General features: G+C 36.5%; 1 protein-coding gene across 1 annotated transcript in view; it reads right to left on the bottom strand.

The window, feature by feature from the left end:
- Positions 1 to 26,198, bottom strand: part of shank1 (SH3 and multiple ankyrin repeat domains 1) — a 109,966-nt gene extending 83,768 nt beyond the window's left edge. Inside the window, exon 1 of the mRNA XM_051098465.1 lies at positions 26,140 to 26,198. The gene's annotated coding sequence lies outside the window, so the exon portion shown is untranslated. The remainder of the gene's footprint in view (positions 1 to 26,139) is intronic.
- Positions 26,199 to 26,533: the final 335 nt, after the last annotated feature.

The following is a 26,533-nucleotide window of genomic DNA, read 5'->3' as shown; positions in this document are numbered from 1 at the left end:
TACGAGATAGGAAGCAATTGAAGCACTGAACAAGATATCATTGCTTGCCCGCCACCAGGGTTATTGACTCTGTACTGGAGGGCAGCTGGTGTTAATGTCTCTCCAGACACTTAATTCAGAAGCTATTCCTGAGGGTACGGCAACATAATTCCTTTGTTTCACATGCCCATATCCTCAGCACAAACACAAACTATTCAAAACAATGGGAAAATAGCCCTAGAACATCTTAGCTGCATGAAGCAGTCATTCGATTAAAAAAAACAGAGTGTAAAATATACAGAGAGCGGCGCTATCAAAGTTGACAATGTGCCAAATACAATTACATCCAATTTGCATCTTCAACAAAGCACACAAATCATAATAGCTGTGAGCCTGTGGATTTGTTGTGAAGTGCCCCACATGAAGGCAGGGAAACAGCTAGACTTCCTGAAAGAGTATCTTAGTAGTGGCTTAAGGACGTCCCTTCAAGTTCAATGCAATATTCTGACCCTCAGGTTGTTGATCATCGGTTATTTAAAGCTTAAATGTGTTTATGAACAGAGAAGTCAACTGTGTGTGTGCGAGCACTGCAATTACAACACAGATTGCCTTTTATTTTCATGTGTGCTTATGCATGAGCATGATTCAATTTTCTGAGCGTGAATGAGTTTAATGCTATTTATGTAGTCTGAAAAGGCACTTGCTATGCAAAGTGGCAGAGGAACAGTATCTGAAGCAGTCTATATACTATTTAGTTGAAGTTAAGACCAGCAGCACGATTGCATTTTATTATTTTTTACACTATAGTTTGATAAGCAAGAAATTAATGATATGTGACTTATAATTTCAGCACAGTATTGTCAATTACTTAGTCCATGTTTGCTCCGCCAATGCAAATATTTCCAAAGGAAGCCACAGCAGAACAAACATTGCCCGTCTTCCTCCAAGCAACACGTCATGTTTGATTTTCAAATTAATCATTTTTGAACGAATCAGTTGAGTAAATGAATCAATGCAACTTTTAATAAACATTTAATTGCTGCCTACTGGCACAGCAATGCAACAAGATTTTTAAAAAGTTAAGTTAATGGACAAATACACTCAAGCTGAATACATACTCCACCAAATCATTAAGATTTTTGAAATGTTTTTTTTATAATATAAATTCTTAGGAATTCCTTAGTGCTCACCAAGTCTCTATTATTTAATCAAATAAAAATAAATATGAAATCCTATTATAACAATTTAAAATAACTTTCCTCTTTGTAATTTATGTAATTTATTCCTGTGATGGCAGAGCTGAATTTTTAGCAGCCATTAATGCAGTTTTGGATCTCACATGATCATTGTATTATGATATATATTATACTTATATGCTGACTTGGTGCACAACAAACATTTAGAGACATTAACTGCTTAATATCTTTGTGGAAATAAATGCAGCCATATGGGTATAAGAAACATTTTTCAAAAACATACTGTATGTGACCCTGGAGCACAAAACCAGTCATAAGGGTCAATATTTTGAAATTGAGATTTATACATAATCTAAAAGCTGAATAAAGCTTAATAAGCTTTCCATGGAAATATGGTTTGTTAGGATAGGACAATATTTGGCAGAGATACAACTATTAGAAAATCTGGAATCTGAAGGTGAAAAAAAAAAAATCAAAATATTGAGAAAATCGCCTTTAAAAATGTCCAAATGGAGTTCTCAGCAATGCATATTACTGTTAGAAAAAAAAAGTTTTAATATATGATCTTTACTTAATATCCTAACGATTTTTGGCAAATAAGAAAAATCGATAATTTTGGCTCATGCAATGTGTTGTTGGCTATTGCTACAGATATACCTGTGCTACTTAAGACTGGTTTTGTGGTCCAAGGTCACATATTAAAAAAAAATAAAATAAAAATTTTTAACCAGTAGAGTATATTAAAAAACATGCTGCATCTATACACCAGTAGGTGGCGACAAGTAACTTATTTATCTATTATGAGTTGTTGATTCATTTACTCTATCAATTTGTTCAAACGATTCATAGAGTGTATATTGTGCTAATAATCTCCAACATGTTTACATAAACTTAAAAATAGATAGTGTTAAAGCTCCAATCTAAAAAATGCTGGGTTTTAGTAACCTATTGGTAACCCAGCACTGGGTGAAATATGGACAAACCCAACGATTGGGTTGTTTTGCCCCAGCGGTTGGGTTAAATGTTCAAGTTTTATTTAAGTCAAATATTGTTTCAAAATTACAGTATGGCTGGCTTAAAATGAACCCAAAATAGGTTGTAAATTAAAAATCAGACACATAATTACTAGACGCATGAGCAATAATCAAATGGTGAACATTTATTAATAAGCTATTTTAAAATGTTCATTACTTAATTATTTACTCAATTGTTCATTTATTGAACATATTGATAAATGTTAATTTCCAACCTGTATTTTGGGTTCATTTTAAGCAAGAAATACAGTAATTTTCAGTTACATAAATAATATAGTAATACTTAAAACTTCCCAGAAGGCTGGGTTAAACTTTTCACCCAACAGTTGGGTCAGAACAACCCAATCGCAGACAATTTTGCAACACGGGGGATTAGCTTTAGAGGACTAATGCCAATGCGACTAGTCTACGTGGCACGTCATCTTGGTGATCACCGCTAAAAAACTGTATCGATACAAAGGCTGGCATCTCCTTTTTAGTTAGAGCAATCACATCCCCAGCACAGACTGACAGCACAGGCCACTGGACTGATAAAAACAGTGAAAAGTCGTGCTTCTGGACAAAATATTAGCACTAAATAAGCCATCAGAACAAGCCTTGAACAAATTAATGGACTGGAACTAACCGCTGTACAATAAAGTGTATAATTTGATATTGTCAAGACGACTCCTCCTTAACTTGGGCAAGTAAAGACGTGTTTATAGTAAAGGCTGACTGTATAAAACAGAGAACACGAAACTGATAAGAGTTATGGAATGGGCGCATGATGCATGATGACCAGCCTGACCAGATCTGACAATGAATAAGGGGCAGAAATCAGAGGAACAGCGATAACTAATGGGGAAGATATGGATAACACCAGAGGGATGAAAAAGTGTGAAAAACTGACAGAAAATATGTGATGGGCACATTAAAGGGCTGTAAAAGAAATAATATGACTGTCAGAGAAAATAAATGACAATGGCTGAGAAAAGAAGAGTGGGAAGAGAGGGTAATATGAAAGAAATACAATAAATGAAGCACAAAGCCCTCTTATTTACAACCGAAGATCAAACTAACGCCCCTTTGGCAAGCTCTGTGAAACTGTGCTGTCGTACAATCCTCCTTTATCATTACAGGCACCCTAAAACCATAAAATGGTGTGCAATTTAGGCAGAAACACTGACCATATTCATGCTACTGGTCACCCAGAAAATCCCTGATCAACAGAGCAATGAAACAGGCAAAAACAACATGATTTAGGGAGTATTGACAGTACAGAGAGTAACTAACAGAGGAGGCAGGAAAGAGAAAGAGGAGAAACAAACAGCAATGTTCAGCAGAGGTAGAGCAGCTGGCAGAATCTGAAAAGCATATGGATAAGGACAAAATGAAAGAGTACAAAAAAAAAAAACACTGGCTGAAGAACAAAGTATATTCTTTCCTGCTGACTAATCACAGATGAGGGGGATTGGAAATGAGGGGAGGGGAAGCGGGAGGGAGCTGAGATAGAGGGCAAAAGGAGAAGGGTGGAAAGAGCTGGGCCGAGAGACTGACTGAAAGACAGGAAGAGAGGAAGGCCAGGATGGTGATAGAGAGGGATTAGTCTCGGCAGGTTCTGGATCCAGGGAAGAGGAACTCGGGCACAGTGGGAGGAGAAAAATGTGAATTGAACAGATAGATTAAAAAGCAGAACACTGAGGAGCTGAATTCACATGTGGGAAAAGGTGCATGATGGCTGGAAAATATGTGAGAGAGAGTTAAAATAGAGGAATTTAGGAATGATAAAGAGCTAAAGGAACCGTAAAGGTAGAGTTACTTTAATAAAAATCTGAATTCTGTTGTCATTTACTCAACCTCATGTCACTGGAAACCTGTATGACTTTCTTTCTTCAAAATGAGATGATTTAAAGACTCATCATGCTGCTCTGATCAGCTTACTGGGAAAAAAGGGGCTGTAAAACTCCCAAACGGACAAAAGTGCCTTAAATAAATAAATAAATGTAGTTCAGACAACTCTTGCGCTACATTTCACGTCTTTTTCAAGAACTAATACCTACAAATTATACCTTAATTTGAGCTTTTCATCAGCTGTTTTTAAAACTAAAGACAGCATTTTGTTTCATCTTTAAAACTACGTCCTACGTCATCCGCCGTGTACGACCAGTTAGCACAAGATAGATTAAAGTGATTATTACATTTTAAATATGGATATGTTTCTTACAAAAATGCATCGATTCACTACAGGAGGCCTTTATTAACCCCCTGGAGTCATGTAAAGGCACTTTTTATTATGGATGGATGCACTTTATTAGACTTGTTTTGGACTGATGAAGAAAAACACCCGCCCATGCCATTCTAAAGCTTGGAAGTGCCAGGATAATTTTGAATATAACTCAGATTGAATTCATCGGAAAGAAGGAAGTCATATACACCTAGTATGCCTGGAGGGTGAGTAAATAAAAGGGTAATTTTCATTTATCCCTTTAATAGGTGGCAAAGATATGTATAAGCAGTATTAAGTCATTAGCCTAATATTTAACCTACCTGACCGAAAACGATAAGCACAAAATGAATGTTGAGTACTATATTTCTTTTATAAAACGGATATCACACAATAAAAATATTAAAACAAAAAATGCATGTATTGATATGTTCCTTTTTAAAAAGTTTGTTCAATAAATACTGTCCATCCCCTAAAAAAAATAGTTCCTGACAGCAACAGTAAACAGCAGTAGAATGTTTCTATGTAACGTACCTCATCTTATGGAGCTGAAATAAAAACAAAGAATACGAACTCTTCTCATTCGCTGTGTCTTTTAACACCATATATGATATTTTCTCACAAATAACGTTAAATCTACTCATGAGAAAACGTCTCTTGGTCCGTCTTTTAGTTTACAACGCTATTCGCGGCACAGCGTGGGTTTGTAACGGTCATTAAAGTGCAAACTGATGGAAGTATGTACATACAGAACCATACCTGAAAGAAAAAACTAATTAATACAGTAATATTCCCTACTTACCTCGCAAACTGCGGGCTTTCAAACAGACACGCGCACACGTCAACATTTCACCGCTTGACAACAGTTTCTTTGATGAAGTGAAGGGCGTGGTCTCAAAATTAAAGATGAATGATGGAACATAACGCCAGCAGGGGTCACTCATACTTCAGTAAATAAATAACAGCTATTTTTGCTGAACTACATAATACATAGAACATTTTGAGGCTATATTATTAATTGTTTACGTTGCTATGGGTGCCGCTAAAATTGTTGCGTAGTAATACACAGAATGGTGAAGCGGTCATAGTCGCGCTTTATCATGAACGAAACAACTGCTGACCAATCAGAATCGAGGACTGGAATGAACCATTTTATCCACCTTATTTTTTCCCATAAGAGTGGGTGCAGCCATTTGTACATTTTTTGTGTTTGGTTTCCGGTCTCATCCACTTCCAGCTATTTTTAGCTGCACAATAAGCTCGTTTTGCTGCTTGATATTGCAGACTGGTGTGTCTTACCATATTATTTAATTGTATTATCTTAATTATGAACACACTGGTTTGTAGTGCAAACTGTTTTACCGTTTACTGCACTTCTATATTCTTCTCGTTATTTCCCTATGGTGGATTATGAACCAGACGTCTAACACATTACCAGAAAACAGCTTAATTCCGCACTGAAAAATAAGGTGGATAATCAGTGATAAATTTCACATTCTATGCCGCTTGCATCTACCCTGCAATTATGTCCAGAAGAAACATAATTAAAACAGTACTATAACAGAAATACTATTATATTATATTTTTGTCTTTTTCATTTCTTGACAACCGTTGGTTTCTGTGAACACTACAGTGGTTTTGGAGCAACACAGAGGTAAGTAATATTTAATTTTTGAATGAACGATGAATCGGAAGTATAGTGACAGATAATTTCTTCAGTATTGTGACGTACAGAATCTGAGTAAAACGGCTTATCAAAAAAGACAAAAATGTTAGACCGGGACTTCTATACATCAGTGGTTAATTGGATTGTAAGATGGATTGTGAGATGTGGGCATTGTACCCAAAAATGAATGTGATCTTGTAGATGTCTGTATGACTGAAGTGGGGTTTAAGCAGACTAAATGATAATATAGTCTGAACAGCAAAGAGTCGCTTTACAAGAAGATCGAGTTATGACATTTTGACTAAAAAGTGAAAATCAAATTAAAACATATGCATGGATTTGTTCACAATAAAACCTATAACATGCATTTACAAAACGGTGAATTTTCATTTAATAGCAGCTTCAATATTTATACACTAATCATTTTTGCATAAAATATGCCACATATGGGTTTGGAGTGACATGTGAGTAAGATGTTTCATTTTCGAGTAAACTTTTCCTTTAAGGACATAGTTGGATAGGACATGAAGGATGTCAGAGCACACAATGAACTGAGCATATCTCAATTAATCATCAGCAAATGGGGAGAGATGAATCAAGACAAAGGAAGTGATTGATGCCCTCTGTAGGGCAAGAAGGAAACACGGAGCGATAACGAGTGCAAGATAATAGAATCTCTCCCCATCTCTTACTCTTTCGTTATCCTCCCATGGGTCCCTTCTCTCATTTACTCTGTCCAGGCGAACTTCCACTTTGGTGTTTCTACAAAATTTTAATGAGCTTCAAGGTTACGGTGCCTGTTGAGCGATTACTCAGAATCAAGGTTTCTGAAGTTCGATGTGGCACCGCAGGTTGCAACACATTGTGTAGCGTTACGTCTTTTTTACAGACCAATCTTGCCTGTTATTTTAAGTTTGTGTGCCTTTCAGTTTTGATCGCTGACTGTGACCCAATCAGGGGTGTCAATATTTTCCACATGCTGTGGAACAAAAGCATTTAAACCACAGATGCTATGAAAATGTAAAATACTTTACATTTAAATTAAAACACATGTTAGATCAACACTTTTGCCATAATGTTGCCCTACTAGCCTAACAGAGTTGTCTGGACAAACAATTTCATATTTAACCTGTTGATGATTTGCTAAGAATTGTTGTGAGCTCCCAGGACGCATTGTAGCATGAATAAATTATACGGTTACATATATTGGATTAAAGTGCTGCTGATAGCTGATTTGCTTTGTTGTTCTTGTCATAATGAGATGTTTAGAGCTCACCTTTTCATTTAATGTGTTTGTTGATTTGCACTATTTTAGACCTTAGCGTCATATTTAATTTTTGACAGGAATAAAAACTAGGCTGTGAGGGATAGAACTGCAGTGCATTCAATTGATTGTAATGTTGTTTAACAAAATACCAACTGTTCAGCTGACAAACACCTTTCTGAAAAAGAAAAAAAAAATAAGTAGACAAAACTTTGTGAAAATTACAGGCACTAGGACCTTTATACAGTGCGTGCCACTGCAGAATGTAAAGCTATCCTTTACAGCCTCATTTTTACCCGTGTTACAATCAATATGGCATCTAACCTGATTAAGGTCTGCTGAGATTTGCTTGAGTTCGAGACCTTTACCTTGCAAGATCTTAATGACTGCAGTAATGATTGCACAGTTCATGTCATGTTAAGGTGATAGTTCACCCAAAAATGAAAATTCTGTCATCATTTATTCACCCTCATGTCATTTCAAACCTGCATGACTTTCTTTCCTCTACAGAACACAAAAGAAGGTCTTTTTTGATTTATTGATAACTGTATATAAAATAAACAAAATATCTTTTCCATAAAAGAAAGAAATTCATACAGCTTTGAAATGAGTTTATGATGACAGAATGATATAAATCCATTAATGTGGGCTGATTTTTTCAACAAGACATCTATAGTTGCATTGACAAGAATTTATTGACAAAACATGCATTTACAGTAGGGAATAAGTAAATTCAGGTCAATCAGCTGTTACTGAGAGCTGTTATTAATGCCATTTTTATTTCAAACTTCTATGTTTTTTTTTTTAAACAATCTGAACTTTATTCTTTTTTTTTTTTTTTTTTTTTTACAGTGTTGAAGCTTTGTGAAAAAGCAGCTCTCCCAGTAAATTTCTGAAAGTCTGTGTGAGCCCTGCTGAGAGAGAGAAAAAAAAAAAACATTTTAAACCAGCTTATGCTTGTTTGCTGGTCTCCCAGCTGTTGGCTGGTTTCAGGGCACTTTTGAGAACATTTCAGGTTAAAATATGATTGATATTTACAACTCTGACGTGATCTCTGCGCTAGCCAATAGCCCCTTTCACACAGCAATCATGGTAAATTGCTGTAAAATTACCAGTATGATTTTACCAGTAAATACACAGCTATGCTGTTCACACAGGCAACGGCCTTTACAGAAGAGACCATTCACACAACAACACCAAAATGCAGCAAATGCTGTGACGTCAGTCATCGAAAAACTATCTTTAAAAGCTGTGCCACTGTCTTCATTCGCCTGCATGAGTAAAAGCGCTTTAGTTTCACTCTGTCCAATTCAACAACATTTTTGAAGTCTAAGTGACAGGCATAAGAGGGTGATCAAAAAGAACATAATATTTTTGCTCTTACAAACACAAGACGTGCATAGAAGTATCCAATAGCCCTGATGAATCGAAAAGAAGGCTGGGTCTCGAGTGAAATGTTGAAAAAGCTGGGAGACTAGGCACAATGGTCAAAGAAGCATATTTACTAATAATAAAAGCTCAGAATAATCACATCCATCACGTTTACTTTTAATGTTACAACTTCTCAAACCGGTAAATTGCCAGAATGAATTTACAGGTATTTCTGAAAAGGTCCTGTTCACACTTGATCTCTTAACAGTACAGAACATTTACTGGTAATTCAGCAGTAAAGACTGTATATGTGTGAAAAGGGCTAATGACAGTGAACAAGCTTTATCAACCGGATGTTGCATGCTTCTATAGGTAAAACATGGGTGCCACAAAAGTGGAGTATTGAGAAAGAATATCACCTATATTCTTTTGTTTCTCCTTTGTTTTTATACCCTTAAAACAAACCTCATGCCAGGAGAACCAGCTGACGACTTTGTTCGTCCTCCATTTTTTGTTCCCAAGTCACACTTTATCTCGCAAGTCTCTGTGAGATCTCATTTTACTGTCAAAATTATACTACATTTGTCAGGTGTGTGGTTACGCAGTTTGGCTGAATTGTGTAATGTGTGCATTCGGATGTTATAATGTTATATGCAACCCTGGACCACAAAACCAGTCATAAGGGTCAGTTTTTTGAAACTGAGATAATCTGAAAGCGAAATAAATAAGCTTTCCAATTTTTGTATGGTTTGTTAGGACAGGACAATATTTGGTCGAGATACAACTATTAAAAATCTAAATATTGAGAAAATCGCCTTTAAAGTTGTCCAAATGAAGTTTGCAATGCATATTACTAATTAAAAATTAAGTTCTGATATATTTACAGTAAGAAATTTACTAAATATCTTCATGGAACATGATCTTTACTTAAAATCCTAATGACTTTTGGCATAAAAGAAAAAATAGTAATTTTGACCAATACAATGTTTTTTTGATGGTACTTAAGACTGGTTTTGTGGTCCAGGGTCACATATGTCGGTTGAAAATGTCCCTAAATCTGTTGTCTTCACCAGTTTTAAAATCAGTTAAGATTTGAAATCGTCTAGTGCAGGGGTGCCTGAACTCGGCCCTGGAGGGCCAGTGTTCGCAGAGTCTAGATCTAACTTGCCTAACCATACCTACCGGGGAGTTTCTAGTATGCCTAGTAGATTAGCTGGTTCAGGTGTGTCTAATTGGGGTTGAAACTAAACTCTGCAGGACACCGGTCCTCCAGGACCGAGTTTGTGCACCCCTGGTCTAGTGTGTCCCAGGCCTTATAGAGATTGTTACGCCCTTGGACACGTCAGTCATAAGCTCTTGTAGTTTATCTTTATTCACAAACCACAATAGGCATATGTATAGATAAGTGATCATTATTCTCCGTCAAGACCTCCTTTGAGTTTTCAACTGGAAAATCCGAATAGTCCTTCATCCATCCCTAAAATGGCTTTTCTCTCTTATCACTCTCTGTCGTTTGCACACTCTCAGGTGTTCTGCCCTCTCTCTCTCGTGCTCTCTCACTCTCTCTCTTTCACCCTCACTTTAATGTAGGACAAAGCATCTATATAGATAGATATTTTCAGTATCTCGGCCCCCAGGACATTATACTGGGAAACTTCCAAGGAACAGACCGCCCCACTTTTACACCATGAAACTGGAGCGGCCAATTTCTCTCAGTTACATACACACAAACGCATACACAAACGCATAGGTACATACGTGCCTATCCACAGGCTAGTGCTCTGTGTGCGAGACAGACCGTACAGGTAGGACAGGAAATGACGTGTGTGCACAATTATTCACTTTGGTCTCTTATGACCTCACAATCATGTGTGTCAGAGCATATGTCAATCAACCAACTAAGACACAAGCTCGGCCCCTCAGAGAGATTCAGTCCTCGGAGAGTTATTCTGCAATCTCCTCCACATAATGGAAGCAAGTCATTCTAATTCCCTCTCTCCATCAGCCATCTTTACACGGGAGCACATAAAACAATAACCGGCGCACCATGTTTCATGACGTGGGTAATAACAGTGACCTACTTCTGAAGCGCCATTTCCTGACATTTTTTTTTTCACTTTGAAGTGTTGGGAATTTCCAATTATGTCACTGAATCAAATACTCATCATGACATGGGCACATCAAAAGACATCATACAAGGTCACATTTGCAGAGAAACATATTCCTACAGATGGGAAAAAAGATGCCAAAAGCTCAAATCTCTGCTGTGTACTCTGTATGATTCTCGTCGGGTTATATAACAGAAATCACATTAGAGAGCTGAAAACAGCTGTACTTCCACATACACGCACCTTAGGGGAAGCTACAAATCAAACTCCCCCTCTGAGTCGACAACTCTCCACCATGGGGCTAATTAAGATCTCAGATCCCGCTCAGACTGTCTTCTCCAAAATGGCTGCAATTTCAAAAGACATTCAGAAAATATTACAAGATCTGTGATATAGCTCAGACAGAGTGAAGAATTTAACTCACTCAACCGCAGCGACCCTCTCTCTTTCTGACATTTCTGACTGATTTTTTACTTAAATGTCAGTAGACCAGGGTTATGTATACCATTTACAACTGATGATAGATAGATAGATAGATAGATAGATAGATAGATAGATAGACAGATAGATAGATGGATAGATAGATGGCAGATGGACGGATGGAAGGACAGGCAAATACATAGATAGATAGATAGATGACAGACAAATGGACAGACAACAGACAGAACAGAGGGACCGAAGGACAGACAGACAGATAGATAGATGGAAGGACAGGAACAGACAGGCACAGACAGATGGACAGATAGAGGGACGGAAGGACAGACAGACAGATAGATGGAAGGACAGGCGCAGACAAACAGGTGGATGGACAGAGGGAGGGAAGGACAGACAGACAGATAGATGGAAGGACAGGAACAGACAGGCAGATAGATGGAAGGACAGGCTCAGACAGATAGATGGGAGGACAGGCACAGACAGGCAGACAGACAGGTGAATGGACAGAGGGAGGGAAGGACAGACAGACAGATAGATGGAAGGACAGGAACAGACAGGCAGACAGACAGATGGACGGAAGGACAGACAGATAGATGGAAGGACAGGCACAGACAGACAGAAGGATGGACAGAGGGACGGAAGGACGGACAGACAGACAGATAGATAGATGGAAGGACAGGCACAGACAGATGGACGGATAGAGGGACGGAAGGACAGACAGACAGATAGCTGGAAGGACAGGCACAGACAGACAGATAGATGGAAGGAGAGGCACAGACAGATGGACGGATAGAGGGACGGAAGGAGTGACAGACAGATAGCTGGAAGGACAGGCACAGACAGACAGATAGATAGATGGAAGGACAAGCACAGACAGGCAGGCAGACAGACAGACAGATAGATAGAAGGACAGGCACAGACAGGCAGACAGATGGATGGATGGACAGAGGGACGGAAAGAGGGACGGAAGGACGGACAGACAGACAGACAGACAGATGGAAGGACAGGCACAGACAAATGGAAGGATAAAGGGACGGAAGGACAGACAGACAGATAGCTGGAAGGACAGGCACAGACAGACAGATAGATGGAAAGACAGGCACAGACAGAGGGACGGAAGGACAGACAGATAGCTGGAAGGACAGGCACAGACAGACAGATAGATGGAAGGACAGGCTCAGACGGATAGAGGGACGGAAAGGACAGACAGATAGCTGGAAGGACAGGCACAGACAGACAGATAGATGGAAGGACAGGCACAGACAGATGGACGGATAGAGGGACGGAAGGACAGACAGACAGATAGCTAGAAGGACAGGCACAGACAGACAGATAGATGGAAGGACAAGCACAGACAGGCAAGCAAGCAGACAGACAGATAGATAGATGACAGATGGGCAGATGAACAAACTGAAGGACAGACAGACAGATAGACAGATGTCTGACTGTCTGACTTTGACATGTATATATTGCCATTATTATGTAATCAAAATGAAAATTATTATTGCTGGTCTTCAATGATAATGTCAAGTTACTTTAATGTATTTGCACCAAAAAAATGATAAGGATTTATGCTGATACCATCCAAAACCACACTTTGCCAGGGGTGTTTCCAAACTTTTGGAGGGCAGTGTAGATTCCTGTATTTTTCATCAAATAATTACAAGAGACTTATTTTACAAATATTTAAAAAATCTTACCATACCCATACTTTTGAATGGAAGTGTATATTTAATCATATTTAATAAATTAACTTTAGGCACCAAGGGCAGAAGTACACTTATTTTCCCCTGAACACATTAGTGTGTTAGTGCGATTCAGAAACTTTCTCCTTTTGTCATTCAAATCCAAATTCCAATTCAACTTATGAACTGATAAGGAGCCAATTCTTTAATTCTGTACTGTACTCTGACAAAAGACGCTGTTCTGAGTCAGAATCTGGCTCACAGTGTTGAATAAGCTTACACCCTTAAAAATATACTCACGTATGAGATTAGTAAAATTATGGCGTGTCAAGCGGATTGAAAAAAGAGAAGAAAGAGAGCTTGAAAAGAGAAGATTTCAAGGGCCACTAGTCTCATGAAACACCTCAGCATCATGCCTTCATTAAAGCGGAGTGATTTCATATTCTGTTCACACAATGATGCTTCTCAGTTCAACATCAATCACCAGTGACCTGTGGTTCTTTAAGGAGAGCGTGAGATTCTTGCACAGAGCAGCAGCCCACATACAGAGCATTTATGAGCGTTTTTCAAAGAGACAGAGAGAGAGCATAAGCGAGCATGTATGGAAAGAGCAAAGCAAGGGAGAGTGGAAAGGTCACCATGTCTTGTCAACAACAGAAATGATGGCAAGCGACTTCCACCTTTTCTTTGCGCGCGTGTGACAGTGATGTCACCTCACGGCCTGTTCATCACCCACATGACAGCGCCGTATTTCCTCTGGGCTCAAACCTGGCTCAACGGGCGCGGTGATAATGTCATAACAAGAAAACGGCTCTAGTCTCGACCACCTCCGAGAGGCCGAACAATGCCTCGCTAGCCTGCGTTTTCTGGCTAGACTGATAAGAGCACAGACATCTCAATGGGAAAGAGCTCGCCGAAACGTTCCTGAATGGAAGCACATAAAGAGGTTACACACATTAGAGCGGAACGCTGCAGGGGGAGAAAGTGTGTGGGCTCTGGGTTTGAAGCTTGGGTTTTTTCATGCTTAAAAATGATTGGAGACACCATGCGATGGCACAAACGCAGGACGGATCATCCCACTCGGAACGAGGCATATTAATGTCATGCTGATTTTAGTTGCTTTTATGATATTGGAAAAGATAAGAGATAGTCGAGACTGTAGTCTTAAAGGGACAGTTCACCTAAAACTCAAGTTTCCAGTGTTTTTATTGTAAACTAAAGCTACGTATTAGATATTCTATCTAACAACTGACTGTTTGCCAGGAGTTTGATTGACAGGTGATCTGACCAATCATAATGCCAAATTTGCCATTTTTGTCTGACAAACAAACCAAACAGGAGTGTAGAATAACGTCTGTGGATCTGAACTTGAAAACAGTGTGTGCTGATGTCTTTTTGATGTTCTTTCATGTTTATTTTGTGCTATAACTAGTAAAGAGGAAGAGATGATCCATTCGCAGCCGCTTGAACTGAGGCGCTACAGTGATCTGTCATGACATTAAAGAGCCACAAAGTGGTATTTATGGTTTGAAATCCTTAAAAAAGGCAACATTTGAAAGCTGAGACTTTGTTTCATATCAAAAATAACCTGCTCTGTCTTGTCATGGAGTGTTTTCAGTTTCCTCTCTGCTGTATTTTTCACAGCGTGAGAATGTGATATGTGGCGTCAGACCACCACGGCTTGTCAGACATAGCAACAGTAACTGGGGTAGTAACAGTAATATCTTTTAGATATTAGATGGAAATTAACATTTGATTTTAGCTTAAACTTAAAACTTAAATGAAAATTAAACAGAACTGAATGAAATAGGTTTCAAGTTTGAAGAACTCAAATTACAAAAACTAAATCTAAAAATAAAAGCTATATAGAACGTTTAAAAAAAAAAAAAAATCTAATAAACTGACAGAAGCACATTAAAAAATTACTAAGACAAACTAAAATGAAAATTTAAAAATGAAAGATTATTCAAAATACTTATAAATACTATATTAGTGTACAAATAATACTAAAATCACACTGGTTGTTCCAAAACTATGATTTTCTTCTGTGGATCACAAAAGAAGATATTTTAAAAATGTTTTTTTTTTTTTTTTTACACTTTTGTTAATGTTTTTTTTATTTTGTATTATTATTATTTTTTTTTTTTTTTAAATAGCTTTTTCTGTGCTCATCAGGGCTGTCTTTATTTGATTAAAAATACAGAAAAAAACAGTAATATTGTGAAATATTATTACAATTTAAAATAGTGTTTTTCTATTTTAATATACTTTAAAATATAATTTATTTCTGTGATCTTTTGTAACAATATACAATAATATACTGTTAGTAAATTCTTTCTTTGAAAGAAATTAATACTTTTATTCCCTAAGGAGGTGTTAAATTGATAAAAAGTGGTAGTAAAGACGTATATTGTTAGAAAAGATTTCTATTTTGAATAAATGCTGTTCTTTTTAACTTTTTATTCATCAAAGAATCTTGAAAAAAAAAAAAAAGATCTATGTTAAAAAACATAAAAAAAACTTACTGATCCCAAACATTTGAACTGCAGCGTGGAATGAAAGTCAGTGGGTTCCATTGCTGTTTGGAACACGCTGACTTTCACGGTATTGAAAACACAGTTGAAATTTTTCAAAATATCTTCATTTTGTTTTGCACAGTAGAAAAAAAAAATCATGCAGGTTTGGAACGACGTAAGGATAACTAAATGATGACAGAATTTAAATTTTGGGTGACCAATCCTTTTAAAGGACTAAAATTTACAGATAATGTACTCACCCAGTTTCAGTGCAGCTTCAAAGTGCTCTAAATAATCCCAGCCGAGGAAGAAGGGTCTTATCTAGCGAAACGATCTGTTATTTCCTAAAAAAAAAATAAAAAATAAAAAATATTACAATTTATATACGTTTTAACCTCAAATGCTCGTCTTGTCTAGCTCTGTGTGAACTCTAGACAGTTAGGGCAGGTAGAAAAACTTTCTACTCCAACTTCAAAATCGTCCTACATCACTGTTTTACGTTTTTTTGTAAAGGACGTTTAATCTTCTTTGCACGTTCACTTTGTTAACACTGGGTCTTCTGCAGCAATGTAGGATGATTTTGAAGTTGGAGGACAAAATGAGGTGGGAGTTATTCGACCTTCCCTAACTTTCTAGAGTTCACACAGAGCTAGACAAGCATTTGAGGTTTAAAAAGTATATACATTTTTTTTTTAGAAAATAACCATTTTGCTAGATAAGACCCTCATTCCGCGGCTGGGATTGTTTAGAGACATTTGAAGCTGCATTTAAACTGCATTTTGGAAGTTCAAATTCACGGGCACCACAAAAGTCCACTATATGGAGAAAAATCCTGAAATGTTTTCCTCAAAAAACAATTTCTTTACGACTGAAGAAAGAAAGACATGAAAATGGGGTGAGTAAATTATCTGTAAATTTTTGTTCTGGAAATGAACTTCTCCTTTAATAACCTCTAGATTCCAACTCTAGTCCTATCAATCTTATTCAATTGTCTCATGAATATGTGATGAGTTAGTTGGCAGTGTAGGAGGTGCCCTGCATAAATAAATTCAGTTTCTATTTGTCTTTAGCAAAGCGAACAGACAAAATAACTGCATTAAAGTTCACTTGTTAAATAACATGACTATGTTACGCAATCAAACTACCTCCTCTTATATTTGTCAATAAACTCTCCTGGCCTTTCTTTTTCTTGCCTGCATGTCTGAAAAGACACCCTCAAGCGAACTTTAACAAAACAGGACGCTTCGGATCTGTGCGGTCTACAAAGGCTTCACTGACTCAGCTGTTGTGGTCAGCGTGTAGGTTTTCTGAACTAATGCATTGAGGTTTGTGTTAAAAACAGAGCTAATGGATACAGATTACACAATACAACTAGGAAGAGCTTAATAAATCCTATGTAAGCTATCGTAACAGCTAACAAAAGGATCAGACACATCATATGCCCACAATAAATCAACACCGCAGAGTGAAAAAAGGGTTTTCTTAGTCTGGGGGGGTTTGGCTATTAAAAATTAAAACTCAGACAGTTGCATTCAAAAAAAGACAATTAAAATGTAATCTTGACAGTCTGAGGTAAATCAAAGAGAAAATCTCAGAAAAGACTGGAATGAACAATAAACTGCTGCATTATTGAGAAGTTTCCCATAAATCCCTTAAACGCTAGCTGAAAGTTTGATTGTGTATTTTGCCGACTCTTTATCTTTTTTCATTAGTACTAATATTTTAATCATTTCTGTGCAATAGCTCTTTACGAGATAAATCTCTTGTTATTTGATCTCTAAGTGGAGTATTTGATTTACAAATAAAAGGGTTTGAGAGTATTAAACACAAAACTGAAAATTCCTCTCAGACTGCAATTGGAAACACAACTGGCACATTTGAGAATAAATTCTCAGAGTCCACACTGATTTTACCGCAAACTAATACTCCACAAAAATATGATAACATACTTGGATAAATCATAGCTGTATTAACATGTCAAATAAAACTGGTTTACTGTGTGTGAGACAGTGCCGTGTGGCGATGTGTCAGCACCGTGGCCTGAGGGCTTCTTCCGACTAACGGTGTTTGACAGAATTGCAGCGGTACAGGCTGCGGCTTCCTGACAGGCCACACCGCTGCTTTGCCACGGCTTCCTCAGGTGCACGCCAAGCTGACTTGGCATTTTGTGACGGACATATTTTGCGATGATACAGCCGTCAGAGGGATTTGAATGGGCAAACACAGGATTAAAATGTCTCTGTGTGTCTGTTTCAGAGAGATGGTGGAGAGGGAGGGTGGGAAGAAGCTGGATCAGTGGAGCTTGCACTCCGACAAGTACATGCTCTCTCTTTCTCTGCGAAAGTGCAATTTACACAAGCACTCCAGATGTCAAAATTCAATTCCAAAAACACAGGCCAAACCGAGCAGTGATACGGTAATGAAAAAAAATGGGAAAGATTATGACACTTCCTATGAATACAGTTCACTTTGGCGTTTCACAACTTTTTTAAAGCAGTAGAGGCACAAATTCCACACTGTATAATTTTTGTTTTGAAGTTGTAAATAAAACAAAGATTATTGGATTATGTTTTGTAAGAATATACTATTTAAGTCTTTTAAAATTTAATATTTAATTTTACGTGTTACTTGCTATTCCTTTGTAAATAATTAAAATTTAGTCCTGGTTTCTGAGTGAAAAACAAGGTCACACTTTATTTCAAGGTCCAATTCTCAATATTAACTAGGGCTGCCCTCAAGATTTTTCTGGTCGATAATAGACATTCGTTTTAAAGGAGAAGTCCACTTCCAAAACAAAGATTCACGTATAATCTACTCACCCCCTTGTCATCCAAGATGTTCATGTCTTTCGTTCGTCAGTCGTAAAGATTTTTTTTTTTTTGTTGAGGAAAACATTTCAGCATTTTTCTTCATATAATGGACTGGTTTGGTGTCCCGATTTTGAACTTCCAAAATACAGTATAAATGTGGCTTCAAACAATCCCAGATGCGGTTGTAAATGATCCCAGCCGAGGAAGAAGGGTCTTATCTAGCGTAACGATCGGTTATTTTCATAAAAATAATACAATTTATATAAGTTTTTAATGCCAAACGCTCATCTTGTCTTACTCTGACTGGACCCTAATTGTCTTGAACCAGAATACACAGAATTCAGGGAGAGCAAGACAAAACGAGCGTTGAGATTAAAAAGTATTTAAATTGTATTTTTTTTTAATGAAAATAACCAATTGTTTTGCTAGATAAGACCCTTCTTCCTTGGCTGAAGCCGCATTTAAACTGCATTTTGGAAGTTCAGAAACGGGGCACCATATCAGTTCATTATATGGAAAAAAAAATCCTGAAATGTTTTCCTCAAAAAACATAATTTCTTTACGACTGAAGAAAGAAAGACATGAACATCTTGGATGACAAGGGGGTGAGTACATTATATGTGAATCTTTGTTTTGGAAGTGAACTTCTCCTTTAAGCATTAGTCGACTATTAGTCGCACATTTATTAATAATAATAAATTAATCATAATTATGAGCCTTTAATTGTCTACATAGCCTAATAAGCACTCAAGCGCGCAAAAAAAGCTTGGCACAGCGCACCGGCAGATATAATAATTATGAATGTATCTGGGAAAAACAGCAGAGAGGCTGCATTAACATTTTAATAATTTACTGATAAACTGGCACTTTCTTTGCTTTCAGTTTAAGAGATGAAGTCAGTGACACTGACTTGTCATTTCTGTAGTATTGATGCACCTGTTTGCATGTTTCATATGGTTTACATAATCTGAGAATTTTTCTTTTCTTTTTGAATTGGTTCATTTAAAAGTAGACATTTCGCTCTCGATAGATATATTTCTCATGTCCGCAGAGCAAATATACACAGAGTTTCGAAGTTTCAAACTCAAGTTCACAGAGATTGAGACGGCAGAAAGCACATCCTGTTTGCATTAATTAACGTTATTTTACAAAAGCACAATCCTTTGTTGTTATTGTGAGTTTACACAAATTACAGTCTTTACAGATTCAAAAGATGTATTAATTTTGTCTGTATGACCAAAATGACTATTTTAAGAACGTGACCACACTGGTGCCTCCATCTGTCATGCATCATACAATAAATAATACAACATTTTCATAACTTTGACATTAATCGAATAATCAGATAAATACTCAATTTCTTGTAGTAAAAATATAAACTCGTTTTACCTACCAAACACTTACTTGTTTAGCATCCCTGTTAGTGCATGATTTTCTCACATTTCAAATTTTTATTTTTACCATTCCTTTAACTTGTGACACACCAGAAATAGTATATATTTAACATCTGAACCATTTGGACAGCTCGACATTTCATTTTCTCTCTCTCTCTTTTTTTTTTTTTTTTTTACAGATATTGTAATATTGAATGAAAAACATGTACAATTTTAATAATTTTAATAATAATTTATTTTAATTTAATTAAACTAATAATTTAATGTAAATACTGGCAACTTAATTTTGGTGTTAATTATGCTACTAAAATAACAGATTACAAAAATTGCAGAAATTGTATTTTGATATAAACATGATATAAACGTACACTACCGTTCAAAAGTTTGGGGTCAGTACATTTTTATTGTTTCTTTTCTTTTTTTTTTTTTTTTTTTTTTAAGAAATTAATACTTTTATTCACCAAGGATGTATTAAGTTAATAATTAAAAGTTTATTAAAAGTTAATAATAAATAATTTACATTGTTATAAAATATTTATATTTTCAATAAACACTGTACTTTTTAAACTTGTTATTCATGAAAGAATCCTGAAAAAAAAATTACAGGTTCCAAAAAATATTTGGCAGCACAACTGTTGATATTATCCAACATTGATCATTCTAATAATAAATCCGTATATTAGAATGATTTCTGAAGGATCATGTGACACTTAAGACTGGAGTAACAGCTGATAAAAATTCAGCTTTTCATCACAGGAATAAATTCTATTTTAAAGTATGTTAAAATAAAAAACATTATTTTATATTGTAAAAACATTTTGCAATATTACTGTTTTTTTTCTATATTTTAAATCAAATAAATGCAGCCTTAATGAGCATAAGAGACTACTTTAAAGACTATTACAAGTCTTACTGACCCCAAACTTTTGAACTGTTGTGTACATTTAATTTAAAATATAAAATACAGAGAAATTAATTTATTTAAATAAACATTAAAGCACCTTTCTTCAGTAAACATTTGTTGAAAATGCCCTGTTTTGTAGGAAAGTGCTTTGACACCCACATAAACACGCATGCTGTGACCTGCTGAGCCATCCATCAAACAGACCTATACAAACTGCTGTCACTTTCTAATATTAAAGGCTTCAAACCAACCACAACCCATCTTCCTCACTGGGATTTGACAGATTGAGTTGCAGTATCAAAACTTCATCCATCAATTTAAAACCACCCCATTTGTGTATTATAAACTGACAATGACAGAAAGGACATGTTGGCTATTATACTGTGTACTACACTCTTCATTGTACCCTCCATTGCTTATTCTTCCACTATTTAATTTTACAATATGGTCTTTATTTACCATAAATTAAAATTATTATTTTGTATAGTTTGTAAAATTATTGGATTGTGCTTAGTAATCTAAACAATGTCATTTGTCAGCTTTCTTTTTTTGTTCCACCATCTGAGCATAAAATACTGTGAAGAAGTGTCATATTAGGTCAATTATAGCAGTCTGACATTTAAAAGGCAATGTCAATATTACATGTGGAGCTGGTGTCACAGATATCAGAGCACTCTTCTTGAGAAAATGAAGCTGCTTGATATTTAAAGGAGTTCTGTGGGCAGCTTTCTAACCACCGTAATCAATAATAAATATTCCTGCCAGCCTTCAAAATGACATGACCACCATAAAACATCAATGGCACGTTAAAGGTATGATCTGACAGACATTCTAACATGCTCTCTTGGTTAGATTCCCACTGTATTATATATTCTGGAAACCATAGAACATTAAAAAAAAGAGTCACTATCCACCTTTTTCCTGGGTAACTGTTGAGCGCCACAATGATGCATTCTAACTTCTGTTCGGGTGCTCTTGTGTTCTGGTCTCCATAGAAATCTATGTTAAAACAGGGTAAAAAGATCGCCTGAATTAATTAAATTAAAACTTTCTCAATATAACTACATAGAAAAATGTGCGCAAGGTTAAGATGTGCTGTTGTAGGCTGCCACAGTACCAGCAATAAGCTTAAGGAATTCGTGTAAAGTATGTTTTGCATACCAGCAAATCCGTCCATGTCCAGCGCTGTATGTATGAAAGTGAGCATGGCTTAAGTTAAAATACTGTGTGTGAATTAATAAAAAAATATGTTAAAATAATGTGTTCTCTTATCATTTTGTGGACAAAATCCTCCTAACCTGGCCCTGATTGGGAGCTGTATATAAGATGTGTGCGCTCATGTGTTTTCAGTCATTTTCCCTCTCATTAAAATATGACAGGCGAGTTACTGCAAAAATACGCTGTTTCGGTTTGGAAAATAATGTACGTTAATTTGACTAGAAACACCAGAGAATGGAAATGTAAAGCATCGTTCCAGTCGGGTGAGACTTCCGTGTTCAGGAAAAACTTGGATAATTATACATAAAACAGCATTTTTGCAGTTGTAAACCCAAAGAACCCAAAAGGATTAGTCCACTTCCAGAACAAAAATTTACAGATAATGTACTCACCCCCTTGTCATCCAAGATAGTCATGTCTTTCTTTCTTCAGTCATAAAGAAATTGCTTTTTGAGGAAAACATTTCAGTGTTTTTTTTTTTTTTTTTTTTTTTTTTTTCGATATAATGGACTTCTATGGTGCCCCAATTTTTAACTTACTTGGTTATTTTCATAATAAATACAATTTAAATACTTTTGAACTTCAAACGCTTGTCTTGTCTTGCTCTGCCTTAACTCTGTGTATTTTGGCTCAAGACAGTTAGGGTATGTCTAAAAACTCCCATCGTATTTTCTCCCTCAACTTCAAAAATCATTTCAAAATCACCGACATCGCTACAGAAGTACAGACCCAGTCTTTGCAAAGTGAACTTGCAAAGATGATCAAACACCCTTAACAACAAAGGTAAAACAGTGATATAGGACGATTTTGAAGTTGAGGGAGAACATGAGATGGGAGTTTTTCAACATACCCTAACTGTCATGAACCATAAAAAAACTGAGTTGATGAGCGTTTGACATTAAAAAGTATATAAATTGTATTTTTTTTTTATGAAAATAACCAATCTTTTCACTACATAAGACCCTTCTTCCTCAGATGGGATTATTTACAATCGCATTTGGGATCGTTTGAAGCAGCATTTAAACTGCATTTTGAAAGTTCAAATTCGGGGCACCATCGAATTCCACTATATGAAGAAAAATCCTGAAATGTCTTCCTCAAAAAACATTAATTTCTTTACGAGTGAAGAAAGAAAGACATGAATATCTTGGATGACAAGGGGGGTGAGCACATTATCTGTAATTTTTTGCTCTGGAAGTGGACTTCTCCTTTAAAAGAACCATTTTTTCTTTGTGTGAAGAATATTTTAATAATCTGAAGCACTGTTTTTCCATTATAAAAGCTGTTTGTGAAATGTTAAAGTTCCATGAATGTTAAAAGTTCTACATGGAACCATAAAAGCCAATAAAGAACCTTTATTTGTGCATGAGCACATCAAAGCCCTCATTCCACAAATTCTCAGTGCATTCAAAGTCATTAGCTTAGCATCTATGCATAAAGAGTTAAACATAAAAAGAGATGAAATGAGGCTTTTATCTCAACTACATGTTTTTTTTTTTATGTACATTAATCATTATTCATTAACATACACTAACTACTGCCTCTAAAAGCTTCTTCCTTTGATAGTTAATGACAGAAGCCTTGATATTCTCATTAATTTTAGTGGAGAATGTCAGATGGAAAACAGAGAGAAGAGTATCAAGAAGCTGAAGATTAAACTTGACTTTGCGCGTTCAAACTATGGATGAAAAGGGAAAACCGACAGACAAGGAATCGTCTTTATATCATGCTAATCTATTCTATATAGGCCAATCAATATGGAAACACTTCAAACAGCACTTCTATTTCTCCTCCCTTTCCTCCAGGCCCCTCAGCTTTGACAATAAGTGCGCGTGCTTCACCTCCTAATTGTGTTTGCATTTTAAATGATTCAAAGCAATAAAAAGAACAGAAAAGCACTTAGCATTCCTCCAGCTTTCACATGACTCCAAATCCAGAGCTGTCACAGAAAACTGCGCATTACGCTTGAAGAAACGTAGGGATACGCGCTCCCGGGACAATGCTAAATGATGCGTATGACTGAAATGATAAAAGTGCCATTTCACAACAGCGTTATTTGATTACATTTAGAGACATGCATGAAGAAACATCTGCAACCTGTGTCAGAAATTTCCCAAGAATGGCAGGCATGATAATTTTTAATTTAAAGAGTAATTACGCTATGAGCAGGCTTGAGATTTAGCATCTGTTTGATGAGGTGGAGTACAAAAGCAGTGTTACTGAATCTCCTGACTGTATTGTGAACATATTTAGTATAACTTAATATTATTGATTCCGTAAAATCGCTTTCCAATAATCTCTTTTGATGGAGACAACACAAGCAATGCTCGTTCTTTGCTCTAATCTCTAAGACAGCGATCAATTAGGGTGCTGCAGTCAATGGTCCATGGCTGATTTGAAAATAAAGCAATAATCTGGCAATAATGCATTTGAGGGATGTGAATGAAATCAATCCTGTCTAGTGTGAAAGCTTTCTGCTTTCAAATGTTAATGTGATGATTATGGCCTTCATTATGTAGTCTTCTTTCATAATTACCAAAGCTCTGGAGAATCTGCGCCCTGTATGACATAAGAGCGACCACCTGGACAGAGTCTGAAGAGCCAACAACACTGACCTTATGCTGAAAGAAAGCCAGAAGTAAGTCTTACGCCTTGATAATAAGGAAAAAATAAGTTTATCCACTGTGTCTGTGAGAAAAGCTGTGGATAGTTCACCCAAAAATGAAAATTCTGTCATTAATTACAATAAGTTCCAAACCCGAAAGACGTTCGTTCATCTTCAGAACACAAATTAAGATATTTTTGATGAAATCCAAGAGCTTTCTGACCCTAAATAGACAGCAACGCAACTACCAAGTTCAAGGCCCAAAAAGGTAGTAAGGATATCGATAAAATAGTCCATGTGACATCAGTGGTTCAACCGTAATTTCACAAATCTACGAGCATACTTTTTGTGCACAAAGAAAACAAAAATAACACAAACGAATATTTCTTTAACTATTTGGACAGAACTTCAGATACGTCAAAGGAAAAGATGTTTTCAGCTAAATGGAGCACTGAAAGTTGCAAGTTTATGTTTGTTTGTGTGTACATGCATGACTCCAGGACTCTTCCGCCCGCTATTTCTGCAGCTGTTAGTCACGGCAATTGGCGTCCACTCATATGCCGGCCTCGCAGGCAAGGGGGCGGCTGAGTAGTTAGGGAGGTTCTGTCATATATCATTCCCCATTCACAGCATCGCCACCCTCCACTGTTACTATAAATACAACCGGCAGAACCTCCATTATTAATGCACACAGCCACTCCAGCCAATCACACCAATCTATCCTGAATCCATCATCGCAAGCCGAATGCACAACCTCCAGATGCCTGTCTGCCTGCTTGACCCACCCACAGCTTTCTGTATAAGGCCAGCAGCTCCGCACAAGCTTTAGAAGAGGATCAAAACTGGGATCCTGGTGTGGATGAGGGTCTGGCTCATTCACCATAATCGCTTATAAATGGGATGAACGGATGACTGAGCACATAGTGAGGGCAATATAACCGCTCTGACACACCTGAGGACACACCATCACATTGCTGCAATATGAGAGGGCATTACAGTAATTCTGTCTTTTTCTGTTTTTTTCTTTTTCAAAATATTATGATTTTTTCTGGCTGGATTTAAATGTCAATGTTTTTGATGGCAGAACATTACAACAAAAACAAAAGATGACACGTAAAGAAAATGACTGCTTTTGACACAAATTCTAAAACCATTTAAAGGCGCTAGGGTTTCCAATTGAAAACTCTTTTGAAGTGGCTGAAGTGTAAAAAGTGATTAAGACCCTGACTCTGAGCAGTCTGGAGCAATATTACAGTAATATTAATACTGAAGTTGTCTGAGGTCATTTTCACTGCAAATGATAACTAAGATGCAAGGCCACAGCAGCTGCATTTGTATGAAATGAGCATGATATGAGAAACATCAAAGTAGTCCCGGTTTCACTTACTCAGATGAGCGGTGAATACATAATGGCGAATAATACAAAATACCTGAGAGACATCTGTTGTGACAGACCAAGAATTCCAGAGAGCCACATAATAATAATAATGTGCATCATGTTACTCTCGAGTCACTTATGCCTATTATTTCAACTGATGGTTGACAACTCTGTGCTACACATAATAAATCTGCAGATACCAACAGGTAGGTCACTACCTCGTGTTCATAACAAGATGTGTAAAATATGACTCAAAACTAGTGTTTGTTAAAACTTGATGCAAGTGCACAGATGGGCTCTTGTTTTCTTATAATTTATGCCGCCACATATTGCTCATCTCTTCAGGCTAATAGCTATAGGCTTGAACACGCACCTGTTTCAGTGAAAGAAGAACTGTTCTGTTCTGTTTTTTTTCTGTCCTCTTCCATTCCTCTTAAAAAAACACACAAGCCAACAACTTGCTTAAAAAAATAATAAAATAAAATAACAATTAGCTTGTTCACTCCTCAATTAAAATTTCCTGATAATTTACTCACTTCCATGTCATCCAAGATGTTCATGTCTTTCTTTCTTCAGTCAAAAAGAAGGTTTTTGAGGAAAACATTCCAGGATTTTTCTCCATATAGTGGACCTCAATGGGGATCAATGGGTTGAAAGTCCAAACTGCAGGAATAAGGGTTTTAATCTAGTGAAGCAACTGGTAATTTAAAAAAAAAATAATAATTTATATACTTTTTAACCACAAATGCTCGTCTTGAACTACTACT

This window comes from Labeo rohita, chromosome 3, assembly GCF_022985175.1.
Source record: "Labeo rohita strain BAU-BD-2019 chromosome 3, IGBB_LRoh.1.0, whole genome shotgun sequence".
Taxonomy (NCBI): Eukaryota; Metazoa; Chordata; class Actinopteri; order Cypriniformes; family Cyprinidae; genus Labeo; species Labeo rohita.
This window is presented reverse-complemented; position numbering and strand designations above follow the sequence as displayed.